Here is a 19,751-nt window from a genome sequence, read left to right on the forward strand (position 1 = left end):
GGGAGACCAGTCTAAAAGCTATATGCCTAGGCCACTAGAGTACCCTTTGGCACGGGAACATTATAAGAAAAAGGATCTTTTTATTTCTAGGATGCCGGGCATTTGGACAAGAGGATAAACCAACAGTATGTGAACTCTGCTTTTCTGCACCTGTTTGTTCTATTTTTTCCCTGTGGTACAGCTGCTGGGGCATATGGGTGCTCTAATTTCTTCATGTGGGAAGGCTCCTTATCTTCATATCTTCTATGGAACAAATTTAGGCTAACAGAGGACTGGAAAAATGTGACATGAAGATTTACTACGTATCAGTATTCTAGCTGCTGCTGCAATTTGAAGCACCTGCAGTTTATCAAGTTAGCCATAAGAAAGATTGACATCACGGGAATAACAATAATCTAGACATGTCACTCGGGGGGAAAAACACAATTTTCTGCACTGTGTTTTAGTAAGCCTGGCTCTCTCTCAGACAGTTTGCAGAGTAATTTTAAATTTTGAAAAAAAACTTCATGATATTCTCTTCGTAAACTGAGGATTAAGTACCTCTGCTTGCTGATTTTATCCTTTTCCAGATGGCAAATGTTGAGTTTTCTTGTCTTTCAATAGAGCTGAAATGGACAGGGCTTGCTTTAATTTATAATGTTTGTATGACAAAAAAGGAGGAAAAAAGCAAAGAAACCTATTTGTCATACCCCCCAAAAGTGAAAAATAGGGTTCAGCTGTATACACATTTACACGTGTAAAGTATAAAAACAACCATAAAACAAATAAACCCCAAACCAACCAAACCAAAAACTGTGATTTTTTTTTTGGAAGACATTAACCTTCAGAATGTTTCTTCTCAATAGCTTTTCCTACCCTGATGACGGTCTGTAATATCTTTATCCTGGAACATTTTTACAGTCATGAGGATTTTAAAGATGTTATGATGAAGTTAAATTTTCTTGGGAGATTTTCTTGAGAATACAGTATGCACCTACAGAAACTCTTGTGCATCATCCTAGAAAAGAGTCAGTCCTTGTAATGAATGTGGTTCTCCAAAGGTCCTCCATCAATGAGAAGCATCCAATGCTTTTCTCATCTGTGAGGATTGTTTCATGTTCTGGAACTAAGGTTACACAGGAAGCCTTCGGATTTGAAGAAGAATGTTTAGCCTTTGTGAAGACAAATAGTGTTTATGCTCGTGGAATTTTTAAAGGAATATAAAAATATGACTTTTACCCCATGTTGCTGCTTTTCTTTTTTGCTTTTTTTTTTTTTTTTTAAGTGCATGGCTATGACATAGGAGAAAAAAAGCTTCGGGGTATACATTTAGGTCATGACGGAGAGGAGATTATTTTTGCTTTCAGGCCTGCTGTGTGTGTCTGATCCTACATAATCTTCTTCAATATCTTAATAAGAGCAGGGTGCATATTTTGAATGGCCTCCAGCAATAATTTGTAAAACTCTATTCTGGGGGTGCCTCCTGTTCACATTGACTCCAAAGAGAGTGAGACTGAGTGTGAAATCTAAATACTTTATTTTAAAATACCGTTGTCTCAGAAACTACCTTTTCTATATACTAGAGAGCATGACCCAGGCCCAGGGGATATTCAGCACGCAGATGCCCCTGCTCTACTGTCTAGTTTTAGCTCCCCCCAAATTGTGGATAATTGGCTCTTTCTGTGTTACCGTAGCAGGCTCCAGGCTATGACATCACCTAGGTTTGTGTGAATAATATTGGCTGAATTCAATGAGTTATTCAAGAAACTTCATGCTATTAAAAATGTTTTCTTCATTTGTCCATTTTTATGGAACTGGAAAACTATTGTGCACATGCACAAGTTTTCAAAGACAATAGTCCCACCTCATTTTTATTAATCACCCAGTGCAAATCAGAGCCATTGGGGAACCCTGATGGAGGGCAGCTGGCCCTATGTTGTTTCAGGTAAGTCCTGATTTCCTCTTTTTAGTGCATTGCACATTGTCGTATTAAAATGAAAGTTTAGAAATGTATAACATACTAAAAGGATGGTTTCATGCTACCAGGGATCCTTGGTGATTCTGATATCAAAGCGTGGTGTCCTCTGGGGGCCTTTTATGGAAGAGGAACTGGTAGGTGATTCAAAGTCCCATGCAATCAGTGGGCATCTTTGCATTCACTTCAGTAGGCTTGGGGTCAGCCCTTTTGGCAGGCATAATAATAAGGAAATGGAAGGGTTTTTTTGTTTTTTTTAAAGTTTTTATGCTCCTCTTCACTTGTTCCATGTCTTCTTCCTTGCTCACCGTTGTGCCTGCAACTCATTCCTGTCTCTAGTGGGCAAGCTGACAACTTTTCATTCAAATCCTTACTTAAAAATGTGTTTCCTACCTGAAGCCTCCACATTACCTACGGAGGTTGTGGAGTCTCCATCACTGGAGATTTTTAATAGCAGGTTAGACAAACACTTGTCAGGGATGGTCTAGATCAGGGGTGGGCAAACTTTTTGACCTGAGGGCCACATTGGGGTTGCAAAACTGTATGGAGGGCCGGATAGCAAAGGCTGTGCCTCCCCAAACAGCTTGACCCCTGCCCCCATCCACCCCCTCTCACTTCCCGCCTCCTGACTGCCCCCTCAGGACCCCTGACCCATCCAACCCCCGGTGCTCCTTGTCCCCTAACCACTCCCTCCCAGGACCCCCACCCCTAACTGCCCCCCAAAACCCCACCCCCTATTCAACCCCCCTTCTCCTAGTCCCCTGACTACCCCCCAACCCTTATCCACACCCCCGCCCCCTGACAGGCCACCTGGGACTCCCATGCTTATCCAACCCTCCCCCCCCCAGTTCCCCATCCCCTGACAGCCCCACCGAACCTCTGCCCCTTATCCAACCCCACGGCCCTGGCCCCCTTACCATGCCGCTCAGAGCAGCATGTCTGGCAGCCACATCACCCAGCCAGAGCCAGACACGCTGCCATACTGCTCTGCAGGAGCGTGCAACCCTGCCATCCAGAGCGCTGCCCATGCGGGAGCGTGGCTGCAGGGGAGGGGGATAGCGGAGGAGGGGCCGGAGGCTAGCCTCCCCAGCCGGGAGCTCAGGGGCCGGGCAGGACGGTCCTGCGGGCCGCCGTAGTTTGCCCACCTCAACTGCTAGAACAGGGCCCCATCCTCCCTGATTGATCTAACCTCGTTATCTCTAGCTTGCTTCTTGCTTGCATATATAAACCTGCCCCTGGAAATTTCCACCACTTGCATCTGAAGAAGTGGGTATTCACCCACGAAAGCTCATGCTGCAAAACGTCTGTTAGTCTATAAGGTGCCACAGGATTCTTTGTTGCTTCCACTAAAAGCAGTAAGCAAGGAATGCTGTACCAGCTCCTATTTAAAACAAACACAAACAGAACAAACTAAAAACCTTGCAGCACTCTTAGGCCCATGGACATCAGGAAACTTGATCAAGGGAAGCCCCCTAACTTAAATACACTGCACATGGGTCAAATGAGATTTGTAAAGGTCTGACTTATTGGAGTAGGTCATACTGGTACTGTGCATCTAAACTAGGGGTTTACACTGGCATAGATGCACTGGTACAAGTTTCCCTGATATAGACTGGCCCTAAGACAGAACTATTCTCTGGTTTACCCAGAGCATTTTCTGTGCATTGTTTTGCTGGGTCATTTAAATGGTAAGTTCTGTGGGCTAGGAACTGGGTTCTTTTCTGTTTTGTAAGGTTCAGGATATTCTGTTGGCACTTCTACACACAGAACATACAACCTACATACACTAATAACAAATTAGTGGAGGAACTCAGCATTTCTTGCTGAAGTGAATGGATTTTTTTATCTCTTAGTTGCAATCCACCTTTTAAATGGCAATTGTACAATTTCTGTATGTTTTTAGTGAAAGAATTGCTTTTGAAGATCAGCCTGGCTGCCACAAGAGGTCACTTCATCCCTGTTTTTATTCCACATTGCTACAATGGTTGATGTTTCTAAAAAATGGAAATGTATGGGAGAGCGAAGGGTGTCTTTTGAACTAGTTCCACGGGCTGGCATCTTCATTGAAACTCTGCTTCAATGTGCATTTAATGCAGCCTTGCAAAATTGTCACAAAAACTTACCAGGCCAGGCAAAAAATTGCTAGCCCTTCCTTATAAATGTCTCGCACGCAGCCTCTTCCTACCATCCATATTGGGACATATACTTGTGCACCAACAGAGAGACACTCACTCACTCTCGGTTGGTTTGACAAACCGCATAACTATTGCCAAATAACTTCTTGGGAGCACACACTTTGTGTGCGCGCACACACACACACTTTCTCTCACACAAGCGTCGCAATAAACTTCATTTGCTCTCTTTCTCTCATTCTCTTTCACTCTCGCTCTCTTTTCACATCAGATTCTCTCTCTCTTTCAACACCTTTCACACCTGGCTGTTTCTAATACTGGACAACTATTACAAGAAACCAGAGTGCTCTATGGCTGTATATATTTAAATAGTTAAGAGATAAGGTGCCAGTAGATGGTGCTCAAGAATATGTAGTGTATAGTTCCTGGGGTTTGTAGGAACAATAAAACTAATTTGTGAGTGCATTGTACTGCAAATGGTTTCCTCTGTTCAGCTCTTTGCATCAACCCCACAGCACTATTCACTCTCTCCCTCTGCACCTATGTCCATCAATTCATCACCATACAGCATTCATCCTCAGATATCCACTCAGTGCTTCTCTACATAAACATGGTTTGCAGAAAGCTAGGGTGTGAACCTATTCCATACTAGCTTGCTGTGGATGTGGGCTAACTGCCATGTGGATTCTGCTGCTGTCCATTAACAGTTCAGAGTTTGAGCTAGTCCTCTTCGAAATGGGATTAGATCAAAGCACGTTAACAATGTTAATGTGTGGCAGCAGGGGCTACAGGGCCAGTTTGTGTACATCAGGCTATTGTGGTGTAGATTCACACCTCAGCTTGTTGCAAACTAAATGTTTTATGGACAAACCTTCAATGGCCACTCCATTCACCCCTCTGTTTGCTCACAGTACATGGCTGCCTTGCCAACAAAATACATTCGTTTTCTTTTCTCTTCCCCCATAAATTCACTTCCATGCTGCACCCAGTCTATTGCTCTGCAGAAGTAGCTCTTCAAAGCTCTCCATCCCTTTCTCTTGGTTAATCCCTTTCCTGGTTGCAGCTGCCACCAGGAAGCACAGCACCTTTCACCAGACTTGCAGTCCAATTGGGAATCTCACCTCTCTATGCTGCAGAGTAAGTCCTCCAGGAAGTGCAGAGATACCACATTCATAAGAACATAAGAAAGGCCCAGTGTCCTGGGTTAGACCAAAGGTCCATCCAGCCCAGTATCCTGTCTTCTGTCAGTGGCCAATGCCAGGTGCCCCAGAAGGAATGAACAGAACAGGTAATTATCAAGTGATCCATCCCCTGTCGCCCATTCCCAGCTTCTGGCAAACAGAGGCTGGGGACACCATCCCTGCCCATCCTGGCTAATAGCCATTGATGGACCTATCCTCCATGAATTTATCTAGTTCTTTTTTGAACCATGATGTATCCGACGAAGTGGGTATTCACCCACGAAAGCTCGTGCTCCAATACGTCTGTTAGTCTATAAGGTGCTACAGGACTCTTTGCTGCTTTAACACTAAAAAGTCAGTCCCATGAATATGGAATATTAAAAGACTTCCTCATTAAAGACCAGATTGTCCTGGGATGTAACAATAAAAAAGTCCACAAGCAGTTACTCTGGGAGATGGATCTGATGCTAGAAAGGGCACAGATCATACTACTGTGAATACCGGAGCTAAATCATCAAAGTAAAAGTTAACAGAAATTAAATTGGTCTGGGACAGAAAAATGAAAAGCAGGAAACAATACCAGTGATAGTAGCAAAGAGTCCTGTGGCATCTTATAGACTAACAGACGTATTGGAGCATGAGTTTTCGTGGGTGAATACCCACTTCGTTGGATACATCATGCATCTGACGAAGTGGGTATTCACCCACGAAAGCTCATGCTCCAATACGTCTGTTAGTCTATAAGGTGCCACAGGACTCTTTGCTGCTTTTACAGATGCAGACTAACATGGCTACCCCTCTGATACCAGTGATGTGACAACCAGCATAAATATAGGAAATGTCCAGCATTCAGACAAATATGTACTCAGCCCAGCAATTATGCTAAAATGAGCAGCAAAAGCAGGAGCGTGATTTTATTAAGTGCCCAAATGGATTCCTCAAGTGAAGAGGAAGAGCTATTCTTAAGCACAATAATGGAGGAGGCTGGAAACACAAAATACTGACTAATTAAAATGTGCACAAGTGGCACTTATGTGACATTCAAGATAGACACTGGGGCACAAGTAAATGTAATGAAAGAAACTGAAATCGCGAGATATCTTGGTAGTCCATCGATCCGATGATGACAAATCTGTGCAGATCATCTATTGTTGGTCTCATGGTGTGCCCTCTGATGACTGTACAAGCCAATTCTAGAGGTGCACATTTTGCTGCAGAGGGTGCATGGGAAGTTCGCGGTCAGTGGATTGTGCGCTGCTGATGCTCTGTGATGTCGTTCGCGTGCCTCTTGTAGATGCTGGCAGCGGTCTTCCTCAAAGGCGATGCAGGTATTTCTAACTGTTGCACGCTACTGTGTTCTGTCACTGGCGGCGTCCTCAAGGTCCATAGGTTTGATACTGCTGTACTGCAGATTGGCTTTGATGGTGTCCTTGTAATGTTTCCGTGGATGACCTATATGCCGGATGCCCTGGGAGAGCTCACCTTACAGAAGCTGGCGGGGGATTCTGTTGGCATCCATGCGGCTGACATGACCAGTCCAACGTAGCTGTGACTTCATGATCATCATTTCGATGCTTGTCATCTGGGCTCTCTTGAGGACCTCGAGATTGGGCACTTTGTCTTGCCAGCGGATCTTCATGATGTTGCGGAGGCAGCGCATGTGGAATGCTTCAAGCTGCTTGATGTGACACCTATATAGTGTCCATGTTTCGCACCTGTACAAAAGAGATGAGAGAACAACAGCTCTGTACACAAGCAGTTTTGTTGACATCCGGATGTTGTGGTGGTTTAAAACTTTGACACGCAGACAGCCAAGTGCCTGGCTTGCTTTGGATATTCGTGCGTTGATCTCATTATCCAGTGATCCATCACTAGATATGACAATACCCAGGTATTTAAAGTTCTCCACTACTTTAAGTTGAGTGCCGTCAATGGAGATACTCGGGACAGAAGCATTTGATCCAGGTGCAGGTTGATGAAGAACTTCTGTCTTTCCGAGGCTGATAGTTAGTCCGAAGAGTTGCGAGGCCTCAGCAAACTTGTTGACAATGTGCTGAAGATCATTTTCAGTGTGAGCCATGAGAGCACAGTCGTTGGCAAAGAGTGCCTCAAGAAGGAGTTTCTGCACTGTCTTAGTCTTTGCATTCAGGCGACGGAGGTCAAAAAATGAACCATCGTGCCGGTATTTCAAGTATATACCTCAGTGCAGATCTTTCATTGCATGGTTAAGGATGCATGCAAGAACAGGTTAAATAGGACAGGAGCGAGAACACATCCTTGTTTCACGCCATTGGTGATGTTGAAGGGGGCTGATGTGGCTCCAGCAGACAATACTTCGCCTGTCATGCTGTCATGAAAAAGGCGTATAATCTGGACAAATTTTCTTGGGCAGCCAAGTCGTGTTAGAATGGTCCAAAGGGCTTCCCTGTTGATGGTATCAAATGCCTTTGTCAGATCTATGAAGACAGCATACAGGTGCATATTCTGTTCAATGCACTTCTCTTGTATTTGTCTGACAGCAAACACCATGTCAACTGTGCTCCGGCCAGGTCGGAAACCACATTGACTTTCAGGTAGATTTGCCTCGGAAATACTGGCTATTAGGCGGTTCAAGATGATGCGGGCAATGATCTTCCCACCAACAGGGAGGAGGGATATGCCTCTATAGTTTCCACATTCTGCTTTGCTGCCTTTGTTCTTGAAAAGAGAGACAATAGTAGCATCGCGGAGGTCCTGTGGTATGTTTTCATCCTCCCAGATGCTGATGATCACGCTGTGGAACGCTGCTAGTGCTGCTGGACCTGCTGCTTTGTATATCTCTGCTGGTATCCCATCTTTTCCAGGAGCTTTTCCTGAACTCATCTGGCTAACAGCTTTCTTAATCTCATCTATAGTGGGCGGAAAGTCAAGATCTGTCAGAACAGGTTGTTGTGGAATTTCATTGAGGACATTATTATTCACGGTTGATGGTCTATTGAGAAGGTTGCTAAAGTGTTCTCGCCATCTTTCGTTGATGCCTTCTTTATCTTTAATCAGCGTTGTGTTGTCTGATGAGAGCAATGGGGTGGTCCTTGGTTTAGAAGGTCCATAGACAGTCTTAATAGCACTGAAGAACATCTTTGAGTTGTGAGTCTTAGCATAGTGCTCTGACAACTCAAAGGAACAATACTATGAAGATCTTGACAGATTGATCAAGGCCACACCTGTAACAGACAAACTACTCCTACTTGGAGATTTCAATGCCTGAGTCGGGGCTGACAGCGAGAACTGGAAAGGAGTAGCCGGGCCACATGGTGTAGGCAAAATGGACAGCAATGGACTACTCCTTTTGAGCCTTTGTTCTGAAAATGACCTGACCATTACCAACACTCTGTTCCGACAAGCGGACAAATACAAAATGACGTGGATGCACCCTAGGTCCAAACAGTGGCATCTGATAGATTATGCCATTGTCAGAAGGCGAGACAGCTGAGACGTACTGATCACCAGAGTAATGCGAGGTGTAGAGTGCTGGACAGATCACAGATTAGTCAGGATGTCTCTTCAACTTCACATTGCTCCTTCTCGGCACAAACGCCCTAAGCATGTGCGACCTGCTTTCAACATAGCCAAACTGAAGGATGCTCAGTGTTTCAACAATTTCCAGAGGAGTCTTGATGACAAACTGACATCCCACGGACAATTGTTCGGTACTGTAACCGAAAAGTGGGACCAGTTCAAGCAGATAGTGACTGACACAGCAATAACATCTCTTGGACCAAAGAAAAGAACACATCAGGATTGGTTTGATGAGAACCAAGAAGAAATATGCTCAGCACTGGAAGTAAAGAGAAAAGCCTTTATCAAATGGCAGAATGACCCCTCCTCAGTCTGTAAACGGGACCATTTCAAGTACCTTCAGAGCAAAACACAGAAAGACCTCCGTCAGATACAAGACAACTGGTGGGAGAGCAAAGCCAAAGAAATTGAGCACTATGCTGAGACTCAAGAGATGTAAGGAGCATATAAAGGTGCATGAGTCAAGTCTGTGGATGATTATAACTGAGGAAAAATTCCAGTGTTGAGAGTGTACACTGATAATTAAATACAAAGGGAAAACAATAAAACAAGGGTTTGTGGTGGTACACAGAAGCTAGCAACCAGTTTTGGTCCTACATTCATGTGAGGTGCTTGGGGAGGATGCATGTCATAGAAAGACAACAGAGAACCAGCTATTAAAGTATTAATAGCATCATAGGAAGATGTATACACACAAAAGAGGTGTCTTCAAGTAACATACAAGACAGGGTTAAGAGACAATGCAGAACCTGTGGTACGTGCTATGTGACAAGTTCCACAAACCTTAAGAAAAAGGTTAGAAGAGCTGCAAAAGTGCCAGCAAATGGTGGTATGTGGAGAAGTGAAGAACCAATGGATTGGGTTCATTCCCTAGTGACTGAAGAGAAAAAAGGAGAGGGACTACAGCTGTTTATGGACCATAAGGAGCTGAACAAAACCATAAAAATTAGGGCTGTTGATTAATCACAGTTGTTAACTCGTGATTAAACAATAGAATACCAATTGAAATTTATTAAATATTTTGGATATTTTTCTACACGTTTCTATATATATTGTATTCTGTGTTGTAATTGAAATTAAAGTATAGATTATTTTTATTACAAATATTTGCACTGTAAAAATGATAAAACAAATAGCGTTTTTCAATTCACCTCATACAAGTACTGTAGGAAAATCACTTTATCATGAAAGTTGAACTTACAAATGTAGATTTTTTTTGTTACATAACTGCACTCAAAAACAAAACAATGTAAAACTTCAGAGTTTACAAGTCCACTCAGTCCTACTTCTTGTTCAGCCAATTGCTCAGACAAACAAGTTTGTTTACATTTACAGGAGATAATGCTGCCCTCTTCTTATTTACGTCACCAGAAAGTGAGAACAGACATTTGCATGGCACTTTTGTAGCTGGCATTGCAAGGTATTTATGTACCAGATATGCTGAACATTTGTATTCCCCTTCATGCTTCAGCCACCATTCCAAAGGACATTCTTCCATGCTGATGACGCATGTTAAAAAAATAATGTGTTGATTAAATTTGTGCCTGAACTCCTTGGGGGAGAATTGTATGTCCCCTGCTCTGTTTTACCCACATTCTGCCATATATTTCATGTTATAGCAGTCTCGGATGATGACCCAGCACATGTTGTTCATTTTAAGAACACTTCCACTGCAAATTTGACACAACACAAAGAAGGTACCAATGTGATATTTCTAAAGATAGGTTTAAGAATCTGAAGTGCCTTCCAAAATCTGAGAGGGATGAGGCGTGGGCCATGCTTTCAGATGTCTTAAAAGAGCAACACTCCGATGCAGAAACTACAGAGCCCGAACCACCAAAAAAGAAAATCAACCTTCTGCTGGTGGCATCTGACTCAGATAATGAAAATGAACATGTCAGTACGCGCTACTTTGAATTGGTATTGAGCAGAACCTGTCATGAGCATGGACGCATGTTCCTTGGAATAGTGGTTGAAGGCTGAATGGACATATGAATCTTTAGCGCATCTGACACATAAGTATCTTGCGATGCCGGCTACAACACTGCCATGAGAATGCCTGTTTTCACTTTCAGGTGACATTGTAAACAAGAAGCCGGCAGCGTTATCTCCTGCAAATGTAAACAAACTTGTTTGTCTGAGCAATTGGCTGAACAAGAATTAGGACTGAGTGGGCTTGCAGTCTTTAAAGTTTTCCATTGTTTTATTTTTGAATGGAGTTTTTTATACATAATTCTACATTTGTAAGTTCAACTTTCATGATAAAGAGATTGCACTACACTACTTGTATTAGGTGAATTGAAAAATACTATTTTGTTTTTTACAGTGCAAAAACTTGTAATCTAAATAGAAAGTGAGCACTGTAGGCTTTGTATTCTGTGTTGTAATTGAATTCAATATATTTGAAAATGTAGAAAATATCCCAAAATGTTTAAATAAATGGTATTCTATTATTGTTTAACTGTGTGATTAATCAAGCGATTAATCACAATTATTTTTTTTAATCACTTAACAGCCCTAATAAAAAGAGAACGTGTCCACTTTCCCACAAGAAGTGAACTATTGTCTGAGATGACAGGAGTCAAATTCTTCAGCAAATTAGATGCATTGGCAGGATTTTGGCAGCTCCTCTAGGACGCTGAGATTTTGAAGGCCCGCACTTTCAACACATCATTTGTCATATACTGCTTTCTAAGACTGCCTTTCAGAATATGTTCCACTCCAGAAGTATTTCACCACACAAGGAGCCAAATGCAAAAGAGTCCAGCAGATACGAAAGTGAACACTGATGACATAATAATTTGGGGCAGCACTGCTACTGAACCTCAGGAATGACTGAGGAGAGTATTGTTACTGCCTGGTCACTGGGGGCCCTACAGGCTGGGAGCTGGCACCCCAGTGTTGGACTGTTCCCATCCTGTTGGGGCTGCTCTATCAGCCTCCAACCTGGCTGCATGGGATTCAGGGGTGGGAGTGGCAGCAGCGGGGGGCAAACGTCTAATAAGGTAAGGCGCAGGGGAGGGGGCAGCAAACTGAAGTTTTGCCTATGTAGCAGATTGTCTTGAGAGACCTCTGTTGCTAGGGTGAAACAGTCTCTCTTTCCCCTCCCTCTTAAATCAGTTAACACAACAGAACAACCCTCCCTTCTCCCCTAGCCAAGAATTCCCTTAAAATGTAAGTAAGTCGCCTAGTCAGATGCTCCTACTTTTATATCCAGTTGACCTAACCACTTACACCGATAATGGCATACACACATGGGCCTCTTTGGTCTGTTAACTCGAGTGAAGGAAATGGGAGTGGAAAAGTCTTCAAACTTGTGGAAAGTGGGAGGAACAGTGCCTCTGTGGCATGCTTTCCCTTTTCCCAGACATCACGTTCCTTAAGTTCCTCCATTGAGTCTGGGCTCAGCAGGTCCAAAGGAAGGATGACTGCTCTCTAAAATATCATCCCAGTTGATAAAACAGTTTTTAATTAGAAGATTGTTATTAACTGATAGAACATAGGATCATCTTGAGAGCTATTGCATTCTCTTGCATCAAAGATTTCTGGCATATGACGATAAGATAATTTGGACCCAGTACGTATGTGGTGTTACAGTGAAACATTACAATGTTGAAATACACACACAAATCATAATTTAATGAAACTGTACATCAGTGTCTACAAACGATAATGTAACACATTGCTGACATGTTGCCACCCTTCCCTTATTCATGGTAAATAAGTAAAATAAGAAGCCTCATTTAGTGAACTGGGGTGCTGGGGACAGATTTTCAGCTGCGTCTAAGGATCTCAGGGCCTAGCAAAAGAGAGGGGACACAAGGCAGGTGTTTGCACCTCCTAATTGTGGGGCTGGTTCTGCACTGGCTTGCCCCATGAAAAATTAAAGCAGCCCCAGAGATGCTGTAAACAACAATTGCACAGGGACTAGTCTTCTAACCAAAGATTGCTGAGATGTAGGGGTGCTGGGATGTAGGCTCTGCTTTCTTACCCTGGCTGGAACCAGTTTAGGAGCTGCTACAGCAGCCTATGCCACCGGAGGATTCCCACTGCAGGATAAAATCATACCTATAAGTGCTAGGTATTACTGGCCAGTTAACCTAGTTGACCTGAGAACAGTACCCTCACAGTGTGGAACGGGTTGGTTTAAGGTGAATATGTCGAGAGAAAGTCTTCCCTTCCAGGAGAATTTCCCCCAGTTCAGTTATGTACAACTATAAAGCAGTATACAAAAAACCCTTTCAAATTTAAACCACTCAGATAAATAGTTGATCTCATTAGCACCTGAAAAGATTTAGGAAAAAAATGAATATGCTGCATTGGTAATTTACCAAAGCCTTAAAAGTGGATGTTCAGCTACTTGTGGTAGGATGGAGAGGAGTTGTGATAATAACTTGAGCATCATACTATACCCTTCACACTCAAAGTCTATATAGATTTACACCAAATCATGGTGGTAGCACCTCCTTTTTAGCTCTGATATCATTCTTTTTTCGATCACCAGCTCTCATAGATTCCAGAAAGACTAAACTGAGCAGGATTCTATTTGGCTAATGAATCCTGGATGAGAAACTAAGGGTGTGTCTACGCTACAGAGACCATGCTAGCGTAATCCTGTAGCGTAGAGGCAACCAGTGCCTACAGAAAGGTTTTTCCACTCAGTGTAGGAACACCTCTTCCCTGAATGAAATTAGCTTTGTCGACGGAAGCAGTCTTCCATCAACATAGCTACGTCTACACTGGGGATTAAGTTGGCATAGCTATGTCAGCCCGGGGTGTGGCTTTTTCACACCCCTGACTGACATAGTAATGTCAACCTAACTCTTTAAATGTAGACCAACCCCAAGACAAAAAGAATAGGATAAAAGAAGCCATAAGAGAAAAGGCCATCTATAGAGTTGACTAATTGAGCCTATTATTATTTTGGGGTAAGACCTGTATGTTGTCATTTATAGTGACCTTTATGTGCACGGTGGGCTTTGTTCATTTTTGGTTGCTTTACTCCTTGTAGAGAATACTAGTGAATTCGATTTGTTTTTATCCTGAATGTTCTGGAGCACTCTGGCTTAGCTTGCCTCTTCCATCTCTTGTAGATTATTTTTATTCTAATATTGTTATCATAATTAAAGACACTAATAAAATTCTTATCCTTTAGGGATCAGGGTGGGCGTTTAAGGTGCAGAGAGTGAGCATGCTGTAGAAATGTTGCTGTCTCCTTTCAGGTCTGTTCTCCTCTGTTGCCTTTCGGTATTCAGGGGGAGCATTTGGCCTTAAGTAATTTAGGGCTAGTCTACACTTACCGTCCGGGTCGACGCGGTGAGTTTGACTTCTCGGAGTTCGAACTATCGCGTCTGATCTAGATGCGATAGTTCGAACTCCGGAAGCGCCGCGGTCGACTCCGGTACTCCACCACTGCAAAAGGCGGTGGCGGAGTCGACCTTGGAGCCGCGGACTTCGATCCCGCGGCGTCTGGACGGGTAAGTAGTTCGAACTAGGGTACTTCGAGTTCAGCTACGCTATTCACGTAGCTGAACTTGCGTACCCTAGTTCGACCCCCGCCCTTAGTGTAGACCTGCCCTAAGTGTTGCAATAAACCACATTCAGCTGCATCAGTTTAAGATAGAATGTTCTTTAACTCAGTCTTCCAGCTTTTTATGTACTGTGTGGATTCTGAAGTGTTGGTTTTTAAACACTTTCCACACTGCATTTTAATGATCAAAATATAAAAGCTTTTCAGACTGTTAAACACTAAGGTTTTATTGTATTCACCATTAATAATCATAAAATAAAACCTAATTTGCATCAAGATTTGATTTAGGTTTCACAAATGTAACCAGTAACCTGTGAAATGGAGGGTTATCGTCATGAAACTCAAGTATTTGATCTGCTTAATGAAGGGCCACCGGCTATGGTACAGTTTCAGTGTGACTACAGTATTCTTAGAGAGTCTCCTGACTGAGAACAGAGCAGTTGCTTTAAGAAGCAGTGTGGCTGCATTAGAAAGGCATTGGTGAATTAGTATTAATATGACCTGAGAAGAAACTGCATGGGGGTGTCATCTAATCTGTTTCTGAGTTGATGAGTTTGTGTTTTGTCTGGCAGCAGTAATGTGCAGAAGAAACAAACAGGATAGCAAAATGGAATATGATAATATTAAAAATTATGCTTTTTCCATTTGATTATTTTTGTGAGGGGTGTTGAATGACAAGAGAAGGCCTCTAAGACATTGAACTGTGGTTTGTAGAACTAGCGAGCCACTTAATCGCTTTCTGCAACTAAACTGTTTTTCTCTAATGTCCGTGCCAAGTTGAAACCAAGACTATCTGTTAAACTGCGACACACTGTATTTTTCTACACACATGACAATCTGTATTTCTCTTCTCTGCCTTGTTCTCGCTCTGTTCATGTAATTGACATGGCAATTTCTTGCAATATCCTTGGGAGACCATATAGAATTAAAGTTAAGTATCTTTGGGGTTCATTGTGTTAAATGTATGGTTTATGTATTGTTGTGGGCCGGGATTGCATGAAGCCTCTAGAAGGGAGAGATGTGACTCATGTGAGTCTTGGCGGTTCAAAGGACTATACCGAACAATGTGCCAGACAAGAATGGACTCTTGGAACAAAAAAAAGCATGAAGTGGTTTTCCTGGGGAATGTCTCGGGGGAGGTGAATGCAATTCCCCACTTTCAGTTATGTAAAAAAACCCAGCCTTTTGAAGCTATGCCCCTGAGGAGTGGGCCTGTGGCTTCTGATCTCCTGTTACATGAGACCAAGATCAGAGGCACAAGCTGTATAAAGGAAAGACTGAACTGTTATGGTTCTGAATCTGAAACAGTTATGAATTGGTAATCAAGAGGAAAACCCGGCTGGGTGTTTTGAAGGACTGACACCTATCAGAGTCTGAGGTGGAGCTAGAGTGACCCCGGTAAGCTTTTTAGCATGCGTGTGGGTTCTTTTCTTGTTTTAATATGTTTTCTCTTGCAATGTCTTTTACCTTTAAGACTAAATGTGCTTGCTGATAAAGAGCTGCTTGGGAACTTATCACTGCAGGCAATTGCACTCTTCACAACCTCTGCAGGGGAAAGCGAAGCACAGACACTAATCTTGTAGGCAGCCTGGCTTGCTGGGAATATCACTGTGTAGGGAACCGTATAGGCTGGAAAGCTCCTGGTCAAGAGGGAGAGAGATGCGGGTCTCTGCCCAAGAGAGGTGCCAGCTGAGGATTCGGGAGCCTGGAATGGATGCCCTCGGGGGGGGGGAGGGAACACACATGCAGTTTTCCTGCCCTGTAACAGCTCACACAGTGCTCTGTTTTACTTCTCATAGCATGTTAAGTGCTGATATAAAGAGCTGCTAGAGGAAGCCATTTGCAGCGCTCAACAAGTTCTATTAGTCCTACACAACTCAGAAGTTACGCTGCGTATTCTTGAGTGCCATATATTGTCATGTTATCCATAAACTATTTATATATGCACAGATATAGAGCACTATATATGTAACACTCTATTGTTGTCTGTGTTCTGGTAAGCTACTGAATTCTCCTGTATTTTGTCCCAAACCAGTTGATGGTGTTGGTGGTACGGGAAGGCAAGACCAGATACTACATCTCATAACATGGCTATATAAGTTTGCAGCAGGTGTGTCTCAGCTAAGCATTATTATGGACCACTCTGTTTATAGACTCCAGGGAGCTGATTTAGAATGGTTTAGTGTCCCAGGTAATGTTTAATCATCTTGTTATTTTCTCTTCCAAATTATTAATTCCCAGAAAAACAGTACCCTTGTTACCAAACCATGTATGTGACTAGACTGACTCCTCCATTCTGAGAAGCATCCATTTCTTACTACATATTCTTCGTTAGCCAGTTTTTAACTCACAATCTGAGTTTAGCCTTTAGCTTGTGGGTTATTTATTTCTCTTAATACTCTCATGTGAGGCTCTTTGAAACTGTATTCATTGACTGTCTCTTTTCATTCCACATTCCGTGTTTCTGTCCAAGCTTTTACACCATACCCGTCATTGCGGTGTCCAAGCGTGTTATGTAAATCTTTCAAAGAATTCTAATGGGCCTGACTTGAACTTTTTATGTATTCGCTTGTTTGTTTTGAATTTAAAGCCACCAGTCTTCAATATATTTTTCTTTAGTGCTGCTCCTTCACTCTTCTGTTTCCTTTTTGGGATAGAGAATAAGAAGGAGAATATATTATTGCCCTTATATAAATCGATGGTATGCCCACATCTTGAATACTGTGTACAGATGTGGGCTCCTCATCTCAAAAAAAGATATACTGGCATTAGAAAAGGTTCAGAGAAGGGCAACTAAAATGATTAGGGGTTTGGAACGGGTCCCATATGAAGAGAGATTAAAGAGGCTAGGACTTTTCAGCTTGGAAAAGAGGAGACTAAGGGGGGGATATGATAGAGGTATTTAAAATCATGAGTGGTGTGGAGAAAGTAGATAAGGAAAAGTTATTTACTTACTCCCATAATACAAGAACTAGGGGTCACCAAATGAAATTAATGGGCAGCAGATTTAAAACAAATAAAAGGAAGTTCTTCAAGCAGTGCACAGTCAACTTGTGGAACTCCTTGCCTGAGGAGGTTGTGAAGGCTAGGACTATAACGGTGTTTAAAAGAGAACTGGATAAATTCATGGAGGTTAAGTCCATTAATGGCTATTAACCAGGATGGGTAAGGAAAGGTGTCCCTAGCCTCTGTTTGTCAGAGGATGGAGATGGATGGCAGGAGAGAGATCACTCGATCATTACCTGTTAGGTTCACTCCCTCTGGGGCATCTGGCATTGGCCACTGTCAGTAGACAGGATACTGGGCTAGATGGACCGTTCTTATGTTCTTGTCTCTAAAATAAATACAAGTGAATACATTATCTGATTAATTTAGCCTTTTTCCTCTGTGTATTTCTCACAAACCAATCCTGATTCCTACAAAGGTATTTAAGTATTCACTAGAGTAGACAGTTGTTGTGAACAAATTTCAGCGTCTGAATTGTTCATGATGTCTTCGCTATTTGCTATTATTTATTGAGTTGTATTGGATAGTCACCTTCTGCATGACACATGGCATCTTTTTGTTCTCTGATTGGATGACTGAAACTTTTAACATCAGAATAATGAATAACAAAAGAAAAATGGACAAAATGAGTATCACAATTCCAATATGAATAGTCACTTGTACTTCTCAGGGTCTATAAATGTTTTCTTGAATAAACTTGCCCGTAATCCAAATCCTCATGAACTTGATGATTTCTATGACCCCATGAATAACAGAAGTACAAATTTGCCACATATATTCACAAAAAATATTTCTGAATTGCTTTTGTTTTGTATTGTTCAATGTGGTATTATTCAACGAGCTTGAATAAATATCATCTGGTCCTAGTGATATATTGCCCTTGATTTTTCTCAAGTTGCATTATCATTTGCTTTTCTTAGGTCCTTACATGAACTAACTATTGACTTCTGTTGTGCCTATAAAGGCTGCAGGGTTTTCTCTGCAGAGTTAACTTAGGTGATTGGTGCCCAGGTGTTGAGGAGCCACACTACAAAGCCACATGCAAGTTGCTGTGTCCTTACTGGGGCTGTGCTCACCCATGTGTGTTGCTGGTTCTTTGTGTTGCAGTAAGCTGAGCTGCTCTATGATTCTTTCCCAGTGAATTGTGATCTGTTCTTCTGGGGACATGGGGGAGTTGTGAAAAGGTACAGGAGGACTATCAGCACTAGAATGGTTTAACCTGTGACCTCACTGTAAAGCGGGCAAGTTACCTGCCTGAGTGAAAGTGGCAACTGGGCTTTAGCCCGTAGCTCCACCCAGGCCAGCTAGCCTGGAGTGAAAGCACCACCAAACTCAGGTGAGAGATTTTGTGTGTGTATGGGAGGGAGGGTTGGGGAAATTCCTGAGTAAGAGCTGAGTTAACTCTGTGGTGAAGTCATACCCAGACAGGGCTGGATTCTCTCCTTTGTCCTAGATCCGCTCAGCACAAAGTGGGGGTTGCGAGGTGGAGCCTCAGGGAAACGCTTCCTGATCTGTGGCTGATCTTGAGCAATAGTCAACATGGTTTCTGTAAAGGGAAATCGTGTCTTACTAATCTATTAGAGTTCTTTGAAGGGGTCAACAAACATGTGGACAAGGGGGATCCGGTGGACATAGTGTACTTAGATTTCCAGAAAGCCTTTGACAAGGTCCCTCACCAAAGGCTCTTACGTAAATTAAGCTGTCATGGGATAAAAGGAAAGGTCCTTTCATGGATTGAGAACTGGTTAAAGGACAGGGAACAAAGGGTAGGAATTAATGGTAAATTCTCAGAATGGAGAGGGGTAACTAGTGGTGTTCCCCAAGGGTCAGTCCTAGGACCAATCTTATTCAATTTATTCATAAATGATCTGGAGAAAGGGGTAAACAGTGAGGTGGCAAAGTTTGCAGATGATACTAAACTACTCAAGATAGTTAAGACCAAAGCAGATTGTGAAGAACTTCAAAAAGATCTCACAAAACTAAGTGATTGGGCAACAAAATGGCAAATGAAATTTAATGTGGATAAATGTAAAGTAATGCACATTGGAAAAAATAACCCCAACTATACATACAACATGATGGGGGCTAATTTAGCTACAACGAGTCAGGAAAAAGATCTTGGAGTTATCGTGGATAGTTCTCTGAAGATGTCCACGCAGTGTGCAGAGGCGGTCAAAAAAGCAAACAGGATGTTAGGAATAATTAAAAAGGGGATAGAGAATAAGACTGAGAATATATTATTGCCCTTATATAAATCCATGGTATGCCCACATCTCGAATACTGTGTACAGATGTGGTCTCCTCACCTCAAAAAAGATATTCTAGCACTAGAAAAGGTTCAGAAAAGAGCAACTAAAATGATTAGGGGTTTAGAGAGGGTCCCATATGAG

Source organism: Mauremys mutica, chromosome 1, assembly GCF_020497125.1.
Source record: "Mauremys mutica isolate MM-2020 ecotype Southern chromosome 1, ASM2049712v1, whole genome shotgun sequence".
Classification (NCBI taxonomy): domain Eukaryota; kingdom Metazoa; phylum Chordata; order Testudines; family Geoemydidae; genus Mauremys; species Mauremys mutica.